Source organism: Solanum pennellii, chromosome 5, assembly GCF_001406875.1.
Source record: "Solanum pennellii chromosome 5, SPENNV200".
Classification (NCBI taxonomy): domain Eukaryota; kingdom Viridiplantae; phylum Streptophyta; class Magnoliopsida; order Solanales; family Solanaceae; genus Solanum; species Solanum pennellii.
The window spans coordinates 44,591,130-44,609,075 of NC_028641.1; positions in this window are offsets into that span (position 1 = coordinate 44,591,130).

The window sequence follows — 17,946 nt, forward strand, 5'->3', positions numbered from 1 at the left end:
ACGAAGAACGTGTAATACAGTGGGTGAAGGTGGGCGTCGACTAATCTACGGACCATAGGTCGAGGTCTCGTAAGTCAAGTCTGTTATGGGCTGTCCAATTTTAATGAAGTCATTTAATTAGTTAGGGGTTTAGTTAGAGGTTAAGGGGTTTTTTATTTTAGTTAGGTAAGAGACTATAAAAGGCCAAACACTCATTAAACTAACCTAACACTCTTCAATTCCCAAACTCAAATCCTCTTTCTTCTTTCTACTTTCTCCCCAAAGAAGACTCCATAAAAGACCAAGGTAAAAGGGATTAGGGTTGCAAGTACTTTATTTTCTCTCCATCAATCTTTAAGGATTAACAATGTATGGGAACTCTTCACCTTTGAGACTCTTTCCCCAAAGGGTTCTTCCAAATTGAATTCTAAAAGTTGATGTATTGTTCTTGATTTCTTTTTATTATTATGGATTATTGGCGAATTAGGGTAGTTCTTGATGTAGACATAGTTCTATGGAAGAGATCATGAATTGACCCTATTTCCCTAACCCTAGGTGATAAATTGATGTTGTTAATGATAATGCAACTGACTTAGCTCTTGTGTTAATTACTATTATGTGATGTTATTAAGTCTATTAATGGAACTACATCAATCAACCCAATATGCATGGTATTCCATATATCTCCTATTCATAGGAGGAACTACCTTCTCCAACTAAAATAATGTTCAACACAACATCATGGAGCCAATATGCAATTACTATCAAAAGCATTCCAAAGCATGTTCACCAACATATCTCATGAACACAAATAGGAAAATCATATTAAATGCACAATAACATGAGGAACATAAATCATGAAAACTCATTTTTTTACTAAACATGAATTTCATTAAGAACATGCACAATATAAGGAAATCATGGAACACAAATTCACATATCACTCCCAAAACACTATAACTCAAGAGGGACTAATTACCTCAACATTGAATAGGAGTAGAATGAAATAGATGAGGATATTGGGACTTCATATCGATCTCGGCCTCCGAAGTAGCACCCTCGACTAAATGATTATTATAAAAACCTTAACGAAAGCTATTTCTATGTTTCTCAATCTCTTGGCTTATCGGTCTAATATCTCTATCGGAATCTCTTCATAGGAACTCATCCACTCCAAACCATTCTAGGGGAATAATGAATATTGGATCACAACACACTTTTAAGTACGCAAGCATGAAACACCGGATGAAACAAGGTCAATTCATTTGACAAATTCAACTCACAGGAAACCTTCCCAATATGCTTCAAAATTTGATACGGGCCTAAATACGAAGGACTAAGCTTCCTTTTCTTGCAAAACAGCATCATACCTTTCATAGGTGGTATTTTAAAATAAACCAAATTTATTAACTCAAAGTTCTAGGTCTTTCTCCTTACATCAGCATACGACATTTTTCTACATTGAGCCATTATCAACCTCTATCTAATGAGCCATGCTTTCTCAATAACTTAATACACCCATTCGGGACGAACAAGAGCAATTTCACCGACTTCAAACCAATCAACCGGAGACCTACTTCTCCTACTATACAAGGCTTCAAAAGGAGCCAAACTCTATTAATAGCAAATGGTCATCCCAATTACCCTTGAAATCTATAATACACGTATGTCGTCTAGATTTTTAATGGTGCGATTTTCTTGACCATCCATTTGAGACTAAGAAGTCGTACGAAGCTTGACTTTAGTGCCAAGACCTTTTTGGGATGTCTTCCAAAAGTGTGAAGTAAATCGAGTACCCATATCCAAAATAATGGATAAAGGAACTCTATTTAACTTCACTATCTCCCTTATGTAAAAGTTCTCATAGTCTTCCACCAAATGTGAAACCTTGACGGGAAAAAACTGGGCTGATTTTGTCATTGTATCCACAGTGACCCAAATAGAATCATGTTGCCTTCGGGAACGTGGCAAACCCATAATGAAATTCACATTCACTTCTTCCCACTTCCAAGCAAGAATTATTATATCTTGCAGAAAGCCTCCCCACCTTTGATGCTCAACCTTTACTTGTTGACAATAAGGAAATTTGGCTACAAATCCCGCAATATCCTTTTAATACCATACCACCAATTCCCATAAATCACGTTATATCTTGGTGTCGCTCGGATAAATGAAAATATAGAGAACTATGAGGCTCTTCTAAAATTTTCTCTATCAAGCCATCAACATCCCAAATATGTAATGGACCTTGGTACCTAAGTACCCCATCTCCCCCCAGGGAGAAAGCCTCAACGGACTTCATAATCACTGACTCTTTCAAATCAACCAGCAAAGGATCATAATTTTCTTAGACTTCACATCTACTACAAAGGATGATTTGGAAGTAATATGAAACATGAAACCACCCTTGGTAGAATCTAATAGTTGGACACCTTGATGCGCGAATCTATAGACATAACGGACTAACTAATTCTTTTCATCTTCTATATGAGCCACACTACCCATGGATAATGAACTAAGTGCATCCTCTACAATAGTAGCTTTGTCGGGTGATAAAAGGACACTCATGCCATAGTCCTTCAAAAGTACGAACCACCTTCATTTTGACTAAAACATATTGAAGCCTCTTGTGATATGTTAAAACATCCACATAGACACCATACAAGTAATGTCTCAATATTTGCAAAGCAAATACTACTTCCTCTAGTTAAATATCATGGGTTGTATAATTCTTCTCATGCAGATAAAGTTATCTTGAAGCATAGGAAATACCTTACCATGTTGCATGAGCACACACCCTAACCTAACTCTAGAGGCAGCGTAATATACCACAAACTTTTTGGTGTCCTCTTGTAATGTTAATACCAGAGTGGAATTATTTCTTTCTTTAAACTCTTGGATGATTTTCTCACAATCCTCTTACCACTCAAATTTAGTTTACCATGTTGCATGAGCACACACCCTAACCTAACTCTAGAGGCAGCGTAATATACCACAAACTTTTTGGTGTCCTCTTGTAATGTTAATACCAGAGTGGAATTATTTCTTTCTTTAAACTCTTGGATGATTTTCTCACAATCCTCTTACCACTCAAATTTAGTTTTCTTTTGAGTCAAAGTCGTCATTAGAAAAGCAATGTAGGAAAAACCCTCAACACACCTTATATAGTAACCGGTCGAACCCAAAAAGCTTTGAATGTCAGAAGAGGTTAGAGGTCTAGGCCAACTCTTCAAAGCATCCTTCTTCATAAGATCTACCTCAATGTCGTTGATTAACACAATATGACCAAGGAAGGCTATGGATACTTAACCAAAACTCACTTTTAATGAACTTCACATTTGATTGGTGGTCTTTGAGGACTTGATATACAATCCTCAAAATCTACCTCAATGTTGTTGATTAACACAATATGACCAAGGAAGGCTATGGCTACTTAATCAAAACTCACTTTTACTGAACTTCACATTTGATTGGTGGTCTTTGAGGACTTAATATACAATCCTCAATTTTTTAGAAGTAACTAGACACGTGGAGTTGATCGAACTAGTTATCAATATTTGAAGGGGATATTTATTATTGATGGTCCCATTTGTTGTTCAATTGGTGATATTTGATGCACATTCAAATAAATCTGTCCTTCTTTCTAACAAACAACAACGGAGTACCCTAAATGAGGGATACTCGGAAAAATAAAACCCTTACCTAAACTCTTTCAACTTAGATGGAGACATTCTATAAGGAGTAATGGAGGTAGGTTGAGTATCCGGTAAAATACCACTAAAAAAACCCATTTCTCGTATGGGAGGAATGCTGGACAAATCACCCAAGAAAACTTCAGAAACTCACTCACTACCCGAATCTACTTTAGAGAAGGGGTTTGGGATTCAACATCCATCACCGTAACAATGTGGTAAGTACACCCCTTGTAGATCATTTTCCTAACTTTTGGACAAGAAACAAATTGACATGTTGGGCTATAATTCCCTCTCTTCCACTCTAAGATATGCTCCCTTTGAAATTGGAATTGAAACATCTATGTTATACAATCTACAGAGGGACAACATGCATGAAACCAATACATACCTTAATCACATCAAAGTCTTACATAATTAACTAAAATCCACAAAATTAACTTTACGTGAAAAATAAATAAGACATCTTCTTTAGACTCTTTTTCCACATTGAGTCACCAACCAGGTTAGTGATCGAAAAATATTCTACTGACAAAATGGGCAATATTTCAAACACCATGACCACAATAGGTGTAGCAAAGGACAAAGTGGCATTGGGGTCTAACAAGGAATCAACATCAATAAAAAGACTTCTAACGTACCTTTTACCACATTTGGGGAGCTATCTTGGTTATCTCACGATTGAAGAGCATAAAGGTAGTTTTGATTTTGAGAGTTTGTGTTGGAAATGCTTGGAGAAGATTGTTTAGCTCCTATTCATTTAACCTTGAGCATAAGACAATCTGTCATCTTGTGGACACTCTTTCCACAACCATAGCACCCATCACAGTCAATAAAGCATTTTCCCTCATGTTTTCTGCCACATTTTTGAAAATTTTTGTCTAGCAACATAAGAATCACCACTATTACCTCCTTGAGGTTTAGGATTAGAGACCCTATCATTGTTTGCCCTTGGGGTAGCACTAGAAGAGCCTTGTTTAGAGAACCTTTGCTTGAATTTTATTCTACCTTTTCGATCTGACCTAGCATTAAAAATATTCCCATCACCGGTCCTAATCCTCTTCACCTCCCTATTCTTATCTTGGAGCTTCTCTTTCTCTATTAGCTGTGCATACACCACGAGATGAGAGATATCTATATTATCATGAAGCATTACCGAACAAAATTCTTTTGTTACCAATCTAGACGCAACCGTTAAATAGGTACTCATCATATTCGTTGAGTCCACCATTAAATAAGGAGCATATTGTGACAATAAGGTATACTTTAGAGAATATTCTTGAACACGCAATCCTCCTTGACAGAGGTTAAAAAATTCATCCAGCTTAGCTTCCCTCAACTCTCGGGGAAAGAACCTATCAAGGAATGTTGATTTGAACACTTCTAAGACTATTAGGTCCACTTTTACCGGCCTATTGCTCTTCCATTGAGTATGCCTAACTTGAGAAATACTCTTCAATTGATAAGTATCTAGATCTTATTTCTCTAACGAAGTCAACCCCATAGCATTTATTATCTTTAAAACTCCATCCAAAAATTCTTGAGGATCCTCTTCCATTTTGAAACCAAGAAACGCGGGAGGGTTCATTCTAGGAAAATCCCTCAATCTAGAAGCCGCAAAATTCACGTCTGTGTTCACAAAAGCAATCACCAATGTATTTTCTTAAGTTTTAGCAACTTGATCTAACAATCGGATAGTGTCGCATTTTGAACTACGAGTTCAATAAGAGTTTGGTTAATTGAGGATCTTGTTTACCTTGAGGAACTCCTTGATTTACATTGTCCTCCTACACACTTCATTCGTTTGCCCTTCGTGTATTCATTTCCAGAAGACACAAGAGAAAGGTTACCAAAGGGAATTTTATACAGCTAAACTCTAAGGCACAAATCAAGAATAACGAAAGCAGTGATGTTTCCTGAACATCTTATAGCCTCTCACTTATAAATATGGCGCGCTTCATACTCATGAACAAAACTCTACTAGATGTGGCTTATGAGATATCATCCTATAATCATTCTAAAACTTCATCTCGAATTAAAAAGTTTGTCATGACCAAAGGGTACCCCCAAGATGTAACATGGCGCATAGGGCCCTTAAAGGCACTATTTAAGCCACTTTGTATATCATAACATAAATAAAGAACAATAGAGAGTAAAAATACAATACATGTCTTAAAGATTATCATAAAATCAAGAGAAATCTAGACTTGTATCAATTATCCATCTACTACAATCGATTGCAAAAATAGGGTCACAACCCCTTACAACATAGTACTCAAATGGGACTACAAGAAAGACAACTAGAAAAATATCATCCATACTCAAACCATTAGAATCACCAATGAGAAAGGAGAATAGAAAATCTAAGATAAGATAAAGACAACATCATCTCAATAAATGGGACCCGCTCTTATAAAATATGTAGAAGAAATATGAGTTAGTTACAAAAATACACCAAGTATGATAGCCATGAAACAAATCATTTAAACAACCTTATAAGGATGTTTTAGTTAAAAACAATGCATTACATCAAGTTTGAACTCATCATCAGTACCACAAAAAATCATAAGCTATAATCCATATAGTCATTCATACTCATCGTAACATAATGCAACCATATCATAAATACCTTCAAAGTTCAGTTAGGTAATGCATAAGTAAGATCCCATAATTTTACCTTTACTAAGTAGAGCTTCTTGAGTAAATATGGTCTATAAGTCATATTCTTGTCTACATTAACATATTAGGAAAAAATACTTAACCGACATACACCATGTAAGATAAGCATGTAATGTGTTCTCTACCTCTAATCAAAAAAGGGTTGCCCTACTTGCGTAAGGTAGAACTATACTCTTAGCTTAGGTGGATTGACACGCTAAAGACCTATGTGAGCACATAATTTATGGGATAAGGAGATTTATTCAAGAAACCCGCACTCTACTAAGGTATAAGGTTTATATCTCATGAGACAACTACCTTGGGAACTCAAACTTAAGTGATGTATAAGGAACCCATTTAGAAAGTCGGACTCAACTAGTGTAGAAACTTTCAAGGGGAAGTGAGAATCAAGTATCGTATAATCTTCCTTCTCATATTCATATCCACTCGGTGCTAAGCATTGATTCACATGTATTTCATATTAAGTATTGACTTAAGTGCATATTGTTGGAAGGGTGTCTTGACACACAATCTATATGCATCATACTATAGCTCCTAAATTCAAAAATTGAGACTACTCTTCCAACCTTAGAATCATTATATGTTACCAACCTTTTCCATCATATCATAATGAAGCCAAAGTGTGTACATGATAATATTCATTCAATCAACATGTCAATTAGGTCATAACCATATTCACTTTATTCTCAAAGTGATATAAATGCATAAGCATAAACCTCATAATCGTACATACTTCTCATGCTTTGCCCTTCAAGGACCATAATCACATTCAATAAATATATCTAGTATTAATACATTAAAAATCATTGAAAGCATGATTCAATTACTATTATTACTATATGCAAGATTTCATAATACTACAAGTTCTATAACTCACATACACTATGATATATTACATAATTGAGAGAAATTTTAGTCTAAAAGGCTTATATACTTACTAGGGAAAGTGTAAAACATTGTAGGATCAATTTAGGAAGAATAACTAAAGACCCCTAAATTTCTAACTTAAAACTATCTAGCTTGCATCATTTGGCTAGCCAAGGGAACTAGGCCACTCGTCAAATGGACCCTTGGTCCACCTAAATTTCCATAATGCCTCCAAAGGTGGAAGACTTAAAGGAAATGGGGATGGACCTTAGGAGATACACGAACCTAGTCTGCGAGCCCCGACCTAGCTCGCCTAAATTTTAAGCAGCGAGGTTATGGGAACAGTCTACTAGGTGACCGCAAGTGATTTGGCCCCATGTGCACTTTGACGAATTACCATGTATCTTGTGCGGCCAAGATACCCCCTCGCCAAAATTTCAAATAAAAAAAATTCCTTCACTTTTCTTCGGTAGTTTAGTCCCTTGCCATTTTCCTATAGTTTAACCCTCTTTCATTTGGGTTGTTGTAGTCTACACATTTTTGGAATGTTATATAACTTTGATGCATTAGTTTTCGGATTTTGAATAGTATTTTTGGGAAATGTTCCTCGTTGACGTGGATTTACCATTGTGGATGATTGACCCAACTGTTGCTCATGTTGCTTTATCGACACTGCATAGGCATCAACCTTATGACTGTCACCAGAAAAGTTTATATGGATATCCTTCACATTGTCAACAATATTTTCGAATCTTTACATAATCGTCTGCATCATGTTCTCAAAGCGAGTCATACTTGATCCAACATCTTTATTACCCAATAGAACATAAGGTCCACTCTTCTCATTCCTGTTTCCATAACTAATTGTAGTTGTTGTCCCGATTAAAGTTCCTATCCCAGACTTAGTTACCATTATGGTTGTAGTTAACATAGTTTTTAAATTTTTTTACTTGAATATGACACCAATTTTCCAAATTAGATCCTTGAGAGTTAGTCTGAAAACCTTCGGTCTAATAATTTAGCAGATTTGAATCTCCTTAATAATAGTAATCATCAGTAGGTAGAACTCTAGGTTGGTAATTAAAAACATTCACATTTTCTGCACTACCTTTTAATATGTTTCAATACCAAGCTTGCTTTTGTTCTTAATTGGGACATCTCCTAATGAATATCATCAACACATCGACGTGGTGCGGTTAGGACCGCGATTAAACTTATGCTAGTGTTTGCTTTTGTAGTGCTACATTCCTTGTTGTTCTTGTATATATTTTCAAGAATTTCACCAATAACTTCAAATGTGAATGCTACATAATATCCTCCGGTAATAATATCTTGCATAGATTTTCCATTGTCATTCTGCCCTCTATGGAAATACTCTTTCAGTGACTAATTATATATTTGTTGGTTTGACACACTCCTAATGAACCCATTGAATCTATCCCATGAACTACTTACAACCTCCCCGACAAGTTCTACCAAGTTATTTAGCCTAACCACTAGATTCAATGTCAGTGACATAAGGAAATACTTCTCCATGAACAACTTATGCAACTAGTCCCAAGATGTATTGAATTGTATGGAAAATAAGAGATCCACACATTAGCATAAGTTGTCAATGAGAGTAGGAATACTCGTAAACCTATAACATCCATATCTAAGTCTTGTTTTCCCACACTACTCCTGCATACGCTCATAACATTAGTCACGTGGGCATATGGATCCACCTATAGTAACTGATGAGTCCAAAAATTGTACTGCTTTAGGCCTTTATTTTGATAGAAATAATGTCCTCAAATGCTTAGTTAGTCTCAATATCTGATAAAAAATCTTATGTTTCAGGTATTTGAAGTTTTAGTGCAAGCATGGACACTTACGCACAAAAGGGAACAAACTGAAAAGGATGCAAAAGTTGAAGCCTTCGCCAAGTACATTTGGGGATAACCAAATGGAAGTACTCCGACCTTTGTTCCTGCACACGAAGCACTGAAGGAAGTGGATCAAAAAGGCGATGAAAGGAGCAGTTGGTGCTTCACTGAACAATTTCATGAAACAATGCTTTACCACCAAATGGTCCAGAACATGAAGAAGGGTGATTTGCCGAGTCATTCGTCTATTGCGACTTCCCTCGCCGAATGATCAACCACAACACTTAATCAGAAAACTATAAATACTAGTCTAAGTTAATATTTTATAAAAGAAGAGATCTGAATATATTTCCTTAGTTTTTGACTTACAATATTATTTTCTCTATATTTTCTCTCAAGTTTGGAGAGGGTTTTTGGGAGACTTGACGAAAGAGGGTGTTCTTCTACCTTAAATTGGATGTGGGTGTCACATCCCGAAACCATACACTAGAAGTTAGGGGCAATCTCAGATTGTAATTGACATACTTAACCTCTCGGGGGTCTTTTACACCTTAAAGAATTTCCAGCATCATTGAACATAATCACAACATAATTCATTTGCTCTCAAAGTCACTTTATTCAATCATTATAATTCTTACCATGCTTAGAACTACATCACCATAAAATTTCTCATCACAACACTTCCAACCTCATAAATCACACCTAGCCATAAATGACATCACATCACAATTTTCAAAACCTACCTTCAAATCTACTCCTCTAGCCACAAAACCATCCTAACATCAAAACTCACCTTTTCTCTCCCTCAAACTTAGAAACATATCCCCTTCCAAGCAATCACATCTACAAGACCACCCGACAAGGAAACATAAGAGAGAGGCCTTTTGAAGTTAAGTTCTCTGGCACGATTCAAGAGTAATGAAGAAAGTTTAACTCTATCTTCCTATAGCCTCTTGTCCATGGATGTGTCACGACTCACGCCAATGACCATGTTTCTACTAGACGTGGCTTGTGAGACTTTTATACCCTAAACTATTTCCCACAACCTTATGCTTTGATACCAAGTCTTGTTACGACCTTAAAAAGTACCCCCTAGAAGTTAGGGAGAACCCTTGGGTCATGACTGGGCGTACATGACCCTTTGGGGTCCTGTACAAGCCCTTAACTATCGTTCATTACATAAGACATGAAAAGTAGTTCAGAATTAAAACTTCTAAAGACATTTAACAAAAAGCTAGTCTTTCATAAATATTTAGAGAATCTTATAGTCACAAGCCAACATAAAGACACGATAAAATATCTTAGGGACAATACTCTTTACAATGAAAGAAAAATACATAATAAGTCTTAATATTAAAACTATGAAAAACATAAACTATATCCTCGAATATATGAGGACATACCGAATCTTGAGACAGTAGATTTCCCAAGCTTCACCTTCAAATATTCCAAAAAACTTCCAACCTATACTGATAGAGTATATAAAAGTATGGGTTTGTACAAAACAATGTACTAAGTATGGCATATAGGCAAAAAGGGACATTTTAGTAAAAACATATTTTCATGCAAATTAAGTAAAACATTCATGGATATAGAAGTAAAAAAACATAAGAATCATCATTTAACACTTGGATAAGAATTTCCATAATTTAACCGTGAAGGACCTTTTTACAGTAAGCCTTCAAATGTTACAGTGAATCGTTTCTGACATTACAGTGAACTAATCCTATTGCAAGGAGTGAACTTCCAAGGCCAAGCAAAGAGGAAGTGAACGCATTTCCGTAGGAGTTTTCCTAACTAAAGATTATTCTAAGACTCACCAAGGTTAGACATAAAGGAAGTACTCATATGCCTCCTTCAATACACACCAAAGTGATCCTCAAGACTACCCCTTTTCGGCTTATTTACCTCAGGAGAACAAGCCCCCACTCAATGATAAGACATTAGAAGAACACCCAAACAAGCCACCAAGACTTCCCTTTCAGAATGCCTAATCAGTGCGATGAGTAGATGGCGTCCCATACCACAACCTTCCGAAAGTAGGACATTCTTTTAGAATGATTGGCAACAAGACTTCCCTTTCGGAAGGTCTACCTAGTGCAATGGATAGATAGCGTCCCATTCGACTACCTATCCTAAGTAGTACGTTATTTTAGGAGACTTAGTTCTTTCAATTCACATAAGGCTCACCAAGACTCCTTTTTTGGAATGCCTACCTAGTGTAATGGATAAATAGCATCCCATTCAACTACCAACCCTAACTAGTACACTCTTTTAGGAGAATTAGCATTTTCATTACTTTTGTGGGGGGTTAGCTTAATCGACATAGACCATGAGAGCTAGACATGGAATCCCGATATTAACCCCTATCGGATAAGGGATCCTCACTTGCCTAGAGTAAGGTCATTCTCTTAGATTTTACTTGGCTTGCCCAATAGCTACAGCTATGCGGGCGCATAGTTAAGGGATAAGGAGATTGCTACTAGTCAACTCATTCTCTACTAAGGAGGAGTACTCATCTCAAGAGATACATTGGAATACAACATCTAAACTCACGAAGTGTAACCACCTATTCTTCATATCCTCTCGCTGCTAGGCATAACTCCCCACGGATTCTCAATCATTATAAACTATAGGTTAAGGATAACTAGTGAACACCGTATCTCAACTCATGAAGGGCATTCATCCTCCAACCTATCCTAGAATGTTCTTAGGATGTACTGGGATTGCTACTAAACACTTCATCTCAACTTATGAAGAGTGTTCACCCCAAAACTCCTCTTTTGACTTAACTTAGCTTCATTCATTCATTCAAGTGTGAGTGTGTGTGTACATGTGAGCTCACCTTGCACTTAAACATCATTTTATTTACATTTCATTCTATACATGCTTAGACCTTCATTCATCACCTCACACATTTTACCTGCTTCATATAACATATACATCATTTAAGCATACTCTCTAGCCTACTTCACATAATAGCTTCATAAGACTAATTTAACAAGAATAACATTATTATCATGTTAGTTCACATAGCGAGCCTTAATGGACTCATTCACAATGAACAAGTAACTTCACATTCATACAATTCAAGTAAACACCGCCACCAAGAAGGTGGACCCTACCACTCAAGAGCATTTCGAAATTAAAGCTAAACAACGTAACCAACTTATCCTTTAATCCAATCTTCCATTAAATTTAACATTTTTCTCAATATTTCATCATAAATTAGCCCTTAGGGCAGTAGCTAAACAGCAATATCAACCATAAGAAACCAAAGTCAAAAACTACCAATTCATGCTCATATAACCCATTTCTTAAGCCAAAATTTGATAAAAATGTTCAACATGTTTTCATTGAACTTTTAGAATTAAAATCATCAACTAATATTAGACACATCATTTTTGAATCATTAGAAGCGTTTTCATGCAAGACCCATAGTTAGAGTTGAAGATAGAAGAAACTAGGGTTAAAGAACTCTTTTTGAAAACTATTAGAATGGGGCTTATTTAATAGAAGAGAGTTCAAGGATGGATACCATACCGCAAATAGAATAAACCCCAATGTCTTTTGATGAATAAATGACCACCAACAACCCTCCTAGTTCTTTATTGAGTTCTAGCTTCCATGTTGACTTGAGAGTCTTCTAAGAGGGATGGGTTTTGGGTTTTAGAAAATGAGGTATAAAATTAGGTCTTAGGATTTTTAACATTTTAATAGACCTAATAAACCCTAAAATAAATGTCCAAGGTCCTTAAAAGACTTGGGGTGAATTTACCAAACACCTCAAGCCAAGGTAGCCTCTTTAACAGCTTTTGCAGGCAACACCAACGGAACCAACCAACGAACCATTTGTCAATCGACGGTTCATTCGTGGTGGTTCTTTGGTTGATCCTGCAGCTCCCAAACATGCAGGCCTTGCAGGTCTAGTCAACGGTCCATTGGTTGAACCACTAGCCGTCGTTTGGTCACGTTGGTGGACACTGCCAAAGCTGTTTGGGTCCTTCTCTAGGGCCCCTTGTGGGTCCTAGGCGGGGTCGTACCCAACGTTAAACTCCTAAACTAAGTTATCTAGGTCATAGGAACATATCACACCAATTTCATTTAAAACAAACATGTAAAACTCAATCAAACACATCAAGACACACAAGCACCTTTTAAGGCACTCTTTGAGAACGCCATGGACATTCTTGGATGTTTGACCTCCTAACTTAACCGAACTTCACACACTACCTAAGACCATCTATATAACTCATTTTAACTTAAAATTAACTCAAGAAACAATAACGAAGATCTAGTTAACCTTAGTTCATTTTAGGGTATTACAACCCAGTTCTCTTACTCCCGATTTTCACAAAATCACACCTACTTAGTTGCCAAATTATTCCTTGGATCTAGATAAATTTGTAGCCTAGAATCATATTTTTGGCCATATCTGCAGGAAAGTTAGTCTTTCACAACCCACTTTTATCTGTAATGTTTATACTCTTGCGAGCTATTTAGCCCATTTGGAGTGTGCTGAATCTTTCTTAAAAAATGCACTTGGGTGCGCTTACTCGTAATTGAGTTTTATTAAGGAAGAACCCAAAGAGATCAAAACATTTGTTATTATAGATCAAGCAGTAATTGAAGATATGCATGTTTTAATTCTACTTTAAGAGGTTTAACGACAGATCTCAAGAAAAGGAAGCATAATAAGGACGAGGATTTATTTGATGAACTAGATCAGACTCGTCGAAACACTCGACGTTACGCCTCATGTTCTAGATCACCTTTCATTCTAATGCTACATTTTATTGATTCTATGAATTTCGGTTAACAATCTTCCTGCATAAAGGGTGTTCAGCGACTCTCTTAAAGAATTCTTGATCTATAACACTCTAAGAGAACCCCCTAGATGTGATACGACGTACTTGAACTCAAAGAGGTCTTATACAGGCCTTTAGAATTCATTCATCACATAGGCATTAGAAAATATGAAAGAATTTAAAGCATTAAGATATACAATTGAAGTGATTTTCATAAATCGCAAACGAAGTCTTTTCTAACTCTTTTCTTGCAAACCATCTAACTTGACATGATTATTAAACTTTGAAACATAACATTAGGACACAACCTATACAAAGTGTTAACATAAAAGAAATGACGTAAAGGTTAATGAATATTGTCCTCGAAGCTATGAGGACTCACAAAAATCTTCAATCTTCTAACTCCTTGAATCTCTAGGCTCCACTAGCAACTCAAAGCTCCAAACCTACATTTGGTTAGAATGTAGGCAATGTGTGTTAGCAAAAAAAAATTACTAAAGTATGAAAAATAACATAACATCAGAATAGCATCTCAAATGGTTAGTCAACATAAGACATAAGCATAAGAGACGAAAACATATCATAAGCATAAATCTATAACATAAGCATTATATAATACAAGTCAACCTATGACATAGTAAATGAGCATACAAGATAATACATAATCATATTAACATAATCACCCTTGGTCATCCACCTTACTAGCACCATTCTCAAGTAACTTCAAAAGCATACAAGTGCAAAGCAAGAATAGAGTCCCATAATACTACCCTAGCATGTACGCCCTTTTAGTTATGTTAATGATGGTCTACTTATATGGTAAACTTTAAAGCTTCTCTATGTCACAAGGATACCATACTTCTATGAAACCTTACAACACACATGTACAATACATGAAAGGCATCCCATACGACACTTCACACTAAGCATAGCCTTGGAGTCATCCTATTCATATTCACCCTCCTTTGGCCTCATTATTAACCTAACTGTCTTAACTAAGGAATCTCTCCCCTCTAGTCAACTATAACTAGGAAAACAAATTCTAGTCCAATCCTATCTCAAAGATACTCTTTAGTGACCCCAATTTATAGTTTTTGCAATGCACTCATAAAATCCCATAATACTAGTCATGCTAAGTATTACTTTTAGGTCCACTAACTAGTACTTCTTAGTTTGAACCTAGTTTCTCTCTTTAACTTTTGAACCCTATGAGGTACTCTATCTCAAGCAGATAGTTCATTATTAGGTTGAACCCTAAGAGATACTTCATTAAGTATGTCTAAGTTCCGTATTAAGATAGACCCTATGAGATACTTCTTATAGGATGTCTAAGTCCATATATATTCATGAACACTATAAGATACCACCTTGGGTATTTCTATGTCCATACATACATCTAGATCCCAATGAGTTACTTGATTTAGTAAGTCTTAGTTCATTATGCTTTGGACCCTATGATATTTTTCTCAAGAATGTCTTAGTCTTTATGATATTCATATATCTACTAGGAAACTTAACTCAACTATATGAAGGATCCCATCTCATGATACTTAACTTTGGGAAAACCCACACTCTATTATGTAAGAGTTCTCCCTTAAACTTTGATAATCCTCATCTACTAGGTGTTTCTCTCCTCTCTTCTTGGAGTCCCTACCCTATCATGTGTGACACTCTTTCCCATTGCCATATCCACTTGTATTTAAGCATATACTTGAAGGTTTTCTTGTTAAGCCTTGATTAGCACTTCTCTTCATGGAAGGATGTCCTTGACAATCCATCCATGCTCAAATGATTTATCACTTTCATTAATTCAAATCCTAAATCTACAACCAACACAACAACCTAAGATCACAAGATTCACTTCCTTCTGTCCCCATTCATATGTAGAATATAATACATTTAAGTAATAGGCTTCTTCCTAAGAAAGTCATTCACATTCTTCATTACTAGGTGAATCTAGCCATGTTTCATCTATAAGGTTCAAATCACGGTTAAAAAGTCAATGTCTATCCTAATAAAATAAGGCCTACTTCAATTCATATTTCCTTGAACCTATATTTTGTCAATAACTACTCAAGACCTTGATTTAGGAGTTTTTCATAAACCTTGAACTTCACCATTAATGACTTAAACGCACCATCATCACCTTCATCAACTTAGATAAGGGTTCATAACGAAATTCATATGAAAAACTATGACGACCCTCAAAATGAAATAGGAAAAGCTAGAGATAGTTGTTGCTTGAGTTAATAACATGTTAAATAATGAGGAATAACTTTACAAGTCATTTTTAAGGAGGTGGGAAGTCAAACGTTAAAGAACGACCAAGACATTCGGAAACGAGTCTTGTGTGTGCTAGTGTTGCTTTGCATGTTTTTGTGTTTTTTGATATGTTGTTTGGAGTATTAAATTAGTTTAAGGGACCCGAGCATCAAGATGGTCATGTTTACGGCCGAAATGTATGGGTACGCTCTTCGTGGGTGGACACTCTTCATGAGTAGATATGTGATACGCTCAAATTATACCTCTCTAAAGAAGTATAAGCGATCGTAATCAAGTAGAGAACCCAACTAGTAGGTTGGGGTTGATCCCACGAGGAAAATGGTTTAGAGTTAACTTACATTCATAATCACATATATTAAGCCAAGGTCATTCCTAAATAAAGTAACTAAAGTGGTTTTTTTTTATGAAATAAGTTTATTAAGCAATTCTAAGTTAACAAGTAAGCAAAAGCAAAAGATTGAGTTTTTATCAAGTTTCAATAACAACTCTTCCCTAGTATTTTTCATGTAAATTTATAAGTTATTTATCCTTAAATCTTTTGTCGTCATCTAGAGAATTTCACCCCATACCTTGATCCGGCTGTGTGTTTATACTTTACTAACCCTTACCTTTACCTCATATTAGACATCATAATCGATGTATGACTTAGTTATTACTTCACACCAATTGATACTAGCGTATTAGATAGTATCCCACTAAATCTATGTTGATATTCTTTTCTTATTAACTATCTATTTAGTCCGACAAGTAGCAACAAGGCTTGTTCTAATGCGTGCACTTGTAAAAAAACTGCTAGGCGAAAGAATTATCATTGCATGCAAGAACCTATTTGAGATTTTCTTATTAGCTATTTTTCCTTTTTTAATTACCCATGGTTCCTGATGTACCATGGTTTCATGGTACTTTTAATGCTTTTTCCATAAGTTTAGTGAACGTCCAAAACCCTTTTTATATTGATTTTTATGTAAGTTTCTCCTTATTTACCGGAAATCTATCCAAAGATGAACGAGGAAGTTTTTCAGCGAGAAATGAAGAATAGACCACCTACGGAACTTATGACGGTCCGTCCAGTCTGTGATGGTCCGTAGGTGGCATCGTAGTGAGGAGAGAAGCTTCTGAAGGAAGATGGGGAAGTCTGACCTAGTGTGGGATTACGGAAGTCCATGATGGACCTTCATAGCCACGACGGTCTGTTTTGCTGGTTCGTCGTAATGATCAGAGAGTAGTCCTAGTACCCAAATTCCATGAAGTTAAATTATTAAGGAACAGAGACCCTCAACAGACCGTCGTGCTTGGAACGGTCCGTCATACTTGTTCGTTGAGGGTAATGAAGTAACCAGTAGAAGAATTTGTGAAGTATGGGATGATGGAGGACATGACGGCCCGTCGTGACCACGACGGTCCATCACGAGGTCCGTCGACTCAGACGCGTTTTAACCTCCTTTTAGGGGTTAGACTGTTAGAATTTTTGATATTCTTTAGTTCTCTTGTTCAAGTATTGAATGATTAATTTCAGTAATTGATACACTTTTTATGGAATTGATTGTTGGTTCTTTTGTTGATTAATCAAGTGAATTTCTGGATTTTATTCTTTCTCATAAAAGTAAGTGCATGAATTCTTATATTAAATATATGAATAGTGTGATTATGACCATGGGTAAATAAACTCCATACCTAGGGTTGTGGGAACCATGGGAGAATAATGAGGTAAAATCTAACTAAAATAGCAATTCTAGAATAGTGTCTTACATTGATTGATAATTCTTTCATTTG